The sequence below is a fragment of the Cydia fagiglandana genome, chromosome 14, assembly GCF_963556715.1.
Source record: "Cydia fagiglandana chromosome 14, ilCydFagi1.1, whole genome shotgun sequence".
NCBI classification, from domain to species: domain Eukaryota; kingdom Metazoa; phylum Arthropoda; class Insecta; order Lepidoptera; family Tortricidae; genus Cydia; species Cydia fagiglandana.
This window is the reverse complement of record NC_085945.1, coordinates 15,867,124-15,876,453: the sequence shown is the minus strand read 5'-3', so window position 1 is coordinate 15,876,453 and position 9,330 is coordinate 15,867,124.

The following is a 9,330-nucleotide window of genomic DNA, read 5'->3' as shown; positions in this document are numbered from 1 at the left end:
CGTGTTTCAATTTATCGCCTCTCGTTGGCAATTAAGGTGGTTCGCTTTCCATACAAAAAAAACAATTACATAAGTACCTAATAGTGTGTAATTACTTAATATAACGCAATTGTTTTTTGTATGGAAAGCGAACCACCTTAACTATTCGCACAACGTTTTGTAGTTGCAGTAAGTACTTACATATGGCCGGTTAAATTTTCGAAATAGGTATGTATTTACGTACAGTGCTAATTGCCGCACATAGAATAATTAAAGTTTGATCAATCGGAATATGTTCCTAAGTCACTTATTACATTTCGAATTATAAGTCTGTATTTTACAGCTTTAGATGTGCATGACTGCATATGCACATCTAAAGCTGAAAAATGCTTTCATGAAATTATGGCTAAATTATGTTAATAGGGACAAATGTATCATTTTCAACCAAATGGGTTCTTATTATCTGTTGTCAATAAGGCGCTATTTCCATAAAGCTTCAATTTGAAATCAGCCTCGTCGACAACCGACAATGTTAACCTTTTGGTTGAAAACGTCACAAATTATGGCGATAGAGAATACAATGTTCTGTTGCCAGAGTGCAGCACTAGTAAAACCCGTAAACGAGTGAATTGCAAAAAAGTGTAGGTAACACAATGGAATATTCACAAAAATATGAAAGAATGTAACACAAAATGAAGAAAATGTATGTGTTTTTTTTTGTGTTACGTCACACAAAGGACGCCAAAATCGACGCCGCAATATTTTTCACGACGTGTAGAATAAAAGTGGCGTCGAATTCAGGAATCCGCAAATACTATGGTAGCCGATAGCCAAGTAATTTATCAATAGAACAATGTTAAAACAGTAGTAGAAACGGTGAGCTTTGCAAACTTTTAGTAGATTGGTTTGGTTTTGGTAGATTTCTCGGTTTGGCATGCTTGATGCTCTTCACATCACCACAGACGGAGGTCGACAGTTCGAATCTGTCTTGTTCAACCAATTGATGGAGGCACATGCACGCATACGAAGTATACGAACCACATATTACACTACCATCCTGGAGCTAATTGGATTATTTGCATCTACTATTATAGTATATACCTATGCCTTATTTTTACGCCTAAGACCCTAAGCTTTTAACAAAAACCATTATTTCTTTTATACCTACGGGCGGTTTAGCTCCCGTACCTACCTCTATTATACCTAGCCACGTGCTAAAGCAACAATGTCCTTTAAATCCGTATCCCGTATCGTGATAGTATTAAGATTCAACTCGTCTACATCGAGGTGGTCGATCGTCCTAAATACATTACCAAAACATGTTAACTCGTATGAGCCGTTACATAGATTTGAACCTTAATACTATCATGATAATTATTGATTAATATTTTTAAATAATTTGTTAAGCATATTTACACTTGCAAATATACACTTGCAGCATTCTAATATTATGGTATGGTAAACATATAACATGTTATATATTCGCGATTCATGTCAACAGCCCCGTCGTCAGGCCCCCGCCACCCGCGCCCGCCCGCGCCCCCGCCCCGCAGTAATAGTTATCTGTTTGACTCGGGGGCAAAGTTGTTGTTCAATCGCTCGTGCTAATATTGATACCCGAGCAAGCGAAAGATTCCAAAATTGAACCGATAGCGTAGCGAGTGGTTAAAAAAATGGAATCTTGAGCGTTGCGAGGGTTTCAAAGCGCGAGGGTTAAACAAAATTTGCTCCCGAGTGAAACACAAAATGTTTCACCACACCGACCCGAAGCAAATATTAAATGTAAAATATCAAACAAAATCAAATCCAAATTAATGTTACCTATTAAATATTTATCATCCAAAATCATCATAAAAGTCAGTTCTACCAGCAAACATAAGAAAACAACTCAAAATTTGCATTTGATTACTTTGCCTCACATGTGAATAAAATGCAACTTTGCTATCAGTTTTTGAAGTGCTAAGAAAGCCTTTCCGAGTAGGTGTGGTGAAAAATATAATGTTCTAATGCTGAAACGTATCACTATCACTGTTTAGTTAGAACAACATGAACCTCATATAACCCTCTTTCAAGTGCTATTGAAAGAGGCGGCTATACAGGGCCTGGGGCCTAGGGCGGCGAATAGTTATTTACGATACAAGTGCGGAAAAGAGGAAATTCGAACGAGTGGCGATAAATTAAAACACGACCGAAGGGAGTGTTTTAAATCCACACGATTTGCAAATTACCTATTCGCACGTGTATCGTACAACGTTTTACAGTACATGGCCCTTTAAGCTTTTGACATACGCACGAAAAGTGCTATTTTACGCACTAGTGCGGGAAAATAGGACCATAATTATATACTTTAAATGATATTTTTATTATTAATTTGTATAAATGAATGTCATTAGTCATTGCCTACATTAAATGTACTTAATCTATGCTTCCATAAATATATTTACTATCATTATCAATATATTACAAGACGTTGCACATATGTCGTTGTTTCACTTATATGCACACCAATATAGCCTAATATAACTGGAAAGCCTGGCAGGCTAATCTTTTAACACGTTGGCTGCCATGAACATTGAACATCACCGTTGGGATCACGTAATCTTCTCTGTGTGCCCATGAGCATCACCAGTGGAATCGAAAGCTCGTTACCTCTTTATTGACCTCAGTAATAAATGTATAGTCAGATGCTGGGATCACTAAATTTGTAAGGGGCGTGGGAGATACACTTTAGGTGAAGGATGGTGGGCAGCCAATGTGTTTAATACTTCGTTTATTTTTGGTAGGCTTAATTTTGCTGCCCTTTTTAGGGTACTTACCGTAGGGAACTACTACGTTAAAAAAAACCTATGCTAAAATAATTTTTAAGAAAAAAAAACCGACTTCCATGGGGGCCGGTGAAAGATTATTGTAGATGGTACACTACGTAGAAAAGGAGGTAAAACCACCCACTTTTCTACTAGCATTTCGCTTCTGTAATGGCTCCTCTACAGGATGGGCCAACGCCGGCCACTCCAAGGGACGCAGCCATGCGGTAGAATGAGATAGCAATATCACTTGCTCCCTCTAACGCATAAATGCGTCCCTTGGAGTGGCCGGCGTTGGCCCATCGTGTAGAGGAGCCATAAAGGTCGTAGTTCTAGCCTAACCTAACCCACTTCTCAGATAGCAGTTCGGTTCTGTGAGGATCGCAGTTCAAACCTAACCTAACCCACTTAATGGCGCATGCGGTGCGGTGTACGGGGGTTTAAGCGGGAAGGGCTAGAAGATTGGCATCATCATACTTTATACCTACATTTTACGATAGGTAATCATAGTGGTTTATTTAGTTAAGGTATCATAGTGGTTTTCCGGGTCAAGGTCTGGATCCGAGTCCGGGTCCGAGTCCGGGTCCGAGTCCGGGTCTGAGTCCGGGTCCGAGTCCGGGTCCGTGTCAGGGTCCGAGACCGGGTCCGAGTCCGGATCCGAGTCCGGGTTTAAATCCGGATCCGACTCTAGGTCCGGGTCCGGGTCCGGGTCCGAACCGGATCCGGGTATGAGCCCGAGTCTGAGTCCCAGTCCAAGTCAAAAGCGAAATTCGTAATCACCAAACGTGTACCATGCGTCGTTGAAGAGTTCTGTTCTGGTCATCATCAGCAGTTCCACTTCATCAAATGCGACAGTTTTTAATGTAAATGCTTGTTTTTATGATGAAAATACAAAAAAATCTATACGTATGCCATTAATATTTGAGGAGTTCCCTCGATTCCTTATGGATCCCATCACCAGAACTCGAGCTTGACAAAAATGTGGCTTAAAAACTTAACTTGCTTAACGAACACAACGAAGAGGAAAAATCGCCAAACGTAAACTATGCGTCGTTGAAGAGTTCTGTTCTGATCATCATCAGCAGTTCCACTTCATCAAATGCGACAGTTTTTAATGAAAATGCTTGATTTTCTGATGTAAATGCAAAAATCTCTATACGCATGCCTTTAAGATTTGAAGAGTTCCCTTGATTCCTCATGGATCCCATCATCAGAACTCGAGCTTGACAAAAATGTGGCGTATAAACTTAACTTGCTTAACAAACGTAACGAAGAGGACAAATCGCCAACCGTGAACTATGCGTCGTTGAAGAGTTCCGTTCTGATCATCATCAGCAGTTCCACTTCATCAAATGTCACTTTTTTGGATGTATATGCTTGATTTGTTGATAAAAACCCAAAAATCACTATATGTATGCCTTTAAGATTTGAGGAGTTCCCTCGATTCCTCATGGATCCCATCATCAGAACTGGGTTTTGATAAAAACGGGACCAATCTGTATGCATATACATTCAATCAAAAAAAGAATTTTCAAAATCGGTCTAGTAATGACGGAGATATGGAGTAACAAACATAAAAAAAAATAAAAAAAATAATAAAAATAAAAAAAATAAAAAAAAACATACAACCGAATTGATAACCTCCTTCTTTGAGATTTGGAAGTCGGTTAATAAAAGGTAAAAAAACCTATTTCTATCTAAAGAGTTTGTATAGGTGTAACTGGGTCACAGCTGAATTCTTATAATGCAAACCGAAGGGCTATATGCAAGAGTACTCGTATGGAATAACAAACACCTTACGACAAAGACCATAATAACTGTCTACCAAACTTGTGTCTTTAGAGAATACTCTTGTAGGGGGCCGAAACCTGGACGTCGTAAGCTAATCAGGAACGAAGACTTAATTAACACCTTCCACGTGCGCTGCCTTCGGAGTAGGTAGGTATGGTATACTAAACATAACATGGAAAGACAGGGTTACTGGTTACCAACGAAAGTGCGCTGGAGTTTGCTAAGCTTCCTAGTATCACCGCGCTTATAATCTGAGACCGCGCTACTCAAACAGAGACGTTTGCGGCGGCTAGGGCATGTTTAACGAATGGACAGTGCTATTAGGCAAGTGCATAGACATAATATATATATAGACGTAGTCTCAGCGAGCTGTCACTGTTGCCACTTTTGTTTAGTGTACGATTAACAATGTGGCCCACGTTGCTGTAGCCATGTCGATAAAGTCATATCGATAAACTATCGACATTTCTTGCAATTTTAATTTTACTTCAAAGGCTTAACGATACCTAAAATGACCAAAAACGCTTTTATTCTTTATTGTGGTTATCAGATCACAATTTTATAGTCACGCCCCAGCAGGGAACCAAGGGAAAGTTCAGATATTTAATTAAAATACATAAATACCTCCTAAAATAGGTGTTCCGCAATAATTGAATTATATTATTATATTATAATATATTCATTATCCATTAGCATTTCAATAATGTTTATGTTTAACGAAGATATTGAAGCTTCAATTAATCGCAATTTCGTTCCGCTGTGTAGCGTTTATCGATATATAACATGATTAAAATCGACTTTTCACATCCCTAAAAGAGCACACATATACGCTTTTACCCACACATACACAGGGTGGGCGCATCAAGAAAGGCAACACTTGATTTGAAGTCCGCCTTGTCAACAGTATGGTTGTCCTTTTTTGACAAACGGCATTTTAAAAGAGCGAGGTGAGAGAAATGATACTAGTTGCTGCGTCGTGAAAGAGAACAAAAAAGGTTGGGCCCTTGGGCAAGTGCAACGTAAGACGTCATTACTCCGCTTTAAAGACTGCGTAAAGCGTAATATGATTGCGTTTAACAATAAAGCACTGCAACTCATGGAAAGACCTAGCAACACACCGCGTTGAGTGGAAGAACACCTTTTAAGAGGTCGCGTAACCAATGTTAGGTCCTGGTTTCAAGACTTGGCCCGAAAACGAGCAATAAGACATATATGTGCGATGAGGGTCGCCTTAATGCGAACCAGGTATGTTGCGGATGCAGATTTTTTATGACATCCGCGGATGCGGATATTTAAAGCCTCACATCCGCGGATGCGGATGCGGATGTCAAGATTTGGTACTCAAAAAACGTCAAATGTTACATATTTAGTATTTTTTATTTAAAAAAAAACGAACCGTTTAGTATTTGAACAAGAATATAGGTGACGTTCCACGGCAAAAGGTACCTTATGGCGGCTGGCGCTTACGTCGCATGGCGCCGCAATAATATTGGAGCGGCGTTAATAATAGCGTAAGCGCCAACCGCCATAAGGTACCTTTACCTGTGGGACGTCACATAGGTGTGTTTTATTTAATAAACAATAACTTGGCCGGTTTTTCGGGATCTAGACGATTTCGTTATATATAATGACGAAATTACCTAAAGGCCCCAGTACACAGTGAAGGATGGGCCATGCCACACCCTGGCCATTGTGTACAGGGGGCTATGCTATGGTATGCAATGGCGGACGACTGCCGTCAATTGTATCAGCCGTGGTGAGCAATCGGGGAGTTGTCGGTTTTTTGGCACACTTCAAAGGAATCGTGGCGTACCGTGGCCTGTGGTGTTCACACAGTCGCCATTGTTTGTTTAGTTTCTTGAATTTTTGACCGCTTGATTCAATGTTAATAGCACAAAATGTCATCATTGTGGAGCAATGAAGAGACTTATCAGTTTATTATAGATTTATATGAATCAGAGCCTGCAATTTTTTTTTTTTTGATGCACCATTGTGTGAACACCTACGTGATATAGGCCTACTGTTGCGCATTGCAAAGCATGGCTTGGCATGGACCATCCTTGACCACTGTGTACTGGAGCCTTTACACTTACGCCAGCGGTGCCGTCTCTAATACGTTCCTGTTACCTACTTGGTCGACATCCGCATCATGCGGATGCTCCGCATCGATTTTATGCGAATGCGGATGTTGAAAATAATGCGGATGTTCCGCGGATGCGGATGCGAATATTCGCAACATCCCTGGTGCGGACCCTCGTATTACTTGACAGAAATGTGGACGATTATGCCGTTCAAAAATTGTGTCATATATATATATAGCCACGAGCGGTCCTGTCGCTAGATCACAGATGCTGCTTAATTATTTTAATCATCTGTAAATATATAAAAGGCCTGATGATGATGCTTTACGCGGCCATTGCCAAGATGAGGGGGGCGAAGTGCACCTGCCGTGTTAATGCGTCGTTTAATTGTACATAAGCCCGAAGTACGGTAAAACCTAGGATTTACCGGAAAACCCCAAGTTTTACCGATGCTGATCGGTAAAAGCCCGAAATGTCAATCAATAATACCGGTAAATCAAAGAAAAATCCGGTAAATTGAGGGCCGCAAGAACCGTTACGGGTTTGTATTTGTAACGTCATAGAAGCGTCGGTTCCGCCAGCATCGTTGTTTAATCTCTCTCCTCACACAAAACTAGTGTCCGACCGAAGGTTGGAGTCTGTGCTCAACTACTTATCCTGAAGCCTGAAGCACGGCTTTGACTCCACATGAAAGTTCCCCTCACGGGGGCACTTCAGACTTTTAGGCCCAGGTGAAGATCGATACCCAGCCTTGCGATATTGTCAACAAAAAATTTGCGCTCGCGTTTTTGGCTGTTTTGGTTGACCCTGTATCTACATGTTAGCTTGACTGGTGAATGAATAGAGTTAGACCAAGAAAATTCTGCAATGATTTTGATAGCATTATAAGCAGTGCAGTGCAACTAGTGCAAATGTTATTTATACGTCATAATTTCATAGAAGTTTTGACGTTTAATAATAGTCCGGTGGCCGGCTGCATGAAACAAACCTCATCAAAAAATAGAATATACCTACCCTGTAGAGGTACCTGACATTTAGTAGCTTCCAACGCACTTGGTCGGCCTAGGCTTAACCTGGCAGATTTTGTACAAATGGCAAAAACGTTGGACAAAAATTCATCAAAAAAAACCTCATCGAAAAATAGAATGAAACTTGTATGGTAGGATACCTGACCTTGAGGACAGTAAAAAAAAGTGGTCGGCCTCACCTTAGCCTGGCAGTTTTTGCAGTCCGACCAGATTTATTGGGTCACGTGAGAGCTACAATTTACCTCATCGAAAAATAGAATGAAACAAACGGATTATAATAGCTAAAATAAGCCTGTTGACGTACGTCTTGGTCGGCCTCACCTTAACCTGGCAGTTTTTGCAGTCCGACCAAATTTATTAAAAAATCATCAAAAATTTTTTATCGAAAAATCGTATGAAACTTGTATGGTACGATAGCTGCCTTTGAGGACAGTAAAAAAAAAGTGGTCGGCCAAATCCTGTGTTGGCAGGTTCCTGTGTCCGACCAAATTTGTGGTACCACGTGAGAGCTACAATTTACCTCATCGAAAAATAGAATGAAACAAACGGATTATAATAGCTAAAATAAGCCTGTTAACGTATGTCTTGGTCGGCCTCACCTTAACCTGGCAGTTTTTGCAGTCCGACCAAAATTATAAAAAAATCATCAAAAATTTTTTATCGAAAAATCGTATGAAACTTGTATGGTACTATAGCTGCCTTTGAGGACAGTAAAAAAAAAGTGGTCGGCCAAATCCTGTGTTGGCAGGTTCCTGTGTCCGACCAATTTTGTGGTACCACGTGAGAGCTACAATTTACCTCATCGAAAAATAGAATGAAACAAACGGATTATAATAGCTAAAATAAACCTGTTGACGTATGGCTTGTTACGGATGGCTTTCACAAATTCAATGTGGCGGTGTGCGGCAGAATCCACTTGCATCAAATTTGATGCCACACATTGTGACTGGACATTAAGAGATGAAATGTATAAGATAAAATGGTTTGAAGGGCACATAACGCCTTTGCGAGTCGAAGAAATAACAAGATGATTATGATTAACAGTAATTATTAACAATAAAAGGGTTATTTCCACTAGTTCCCACCTTTTACCACTGGTAACTACTGAGAAAAAAAAATCCTAGTAGCTACCACCAACTCGGTTTGGTGGTACCTACTGGGAATTTTTATTCCCAGTAGTTACCACTGGTAAAAGGTGGGAATTTTTTTTCTACTAACCGAGCTTCGAAGGAGAAATGCTACAGTTGATGGAAAAAAGGCTGATTTGATACAAAGATAATCACTTAATATATGTGAGGTTATCTTGTGTATTTTACCATTTATTAAAATTTTGGAAGGCTCACGTGCAGTTTTTCCTGTTATATTACAAGTGTTCGATTGAAAACTAAGCTTTGGTGTATACCTAGATCACCTGCATGTACAAGAAGGCGTTTCATATACGCCCGCCCATCAGATAGGTACACAAAGTCATGATGCGTATGGAATACAGCATGTGTAGCCAAGCCATTATGCCCTAAATTATGTACTACTTCGTTAAAACTTAGCTTACCTGTGTATTTACTCTTTCCAAAATATTTATCTTCCTTAAATTGCAGCCTACACAAACGGTCTTTGTCATTTGCCTTAGTTTTTGGTACTCAAAGCTTC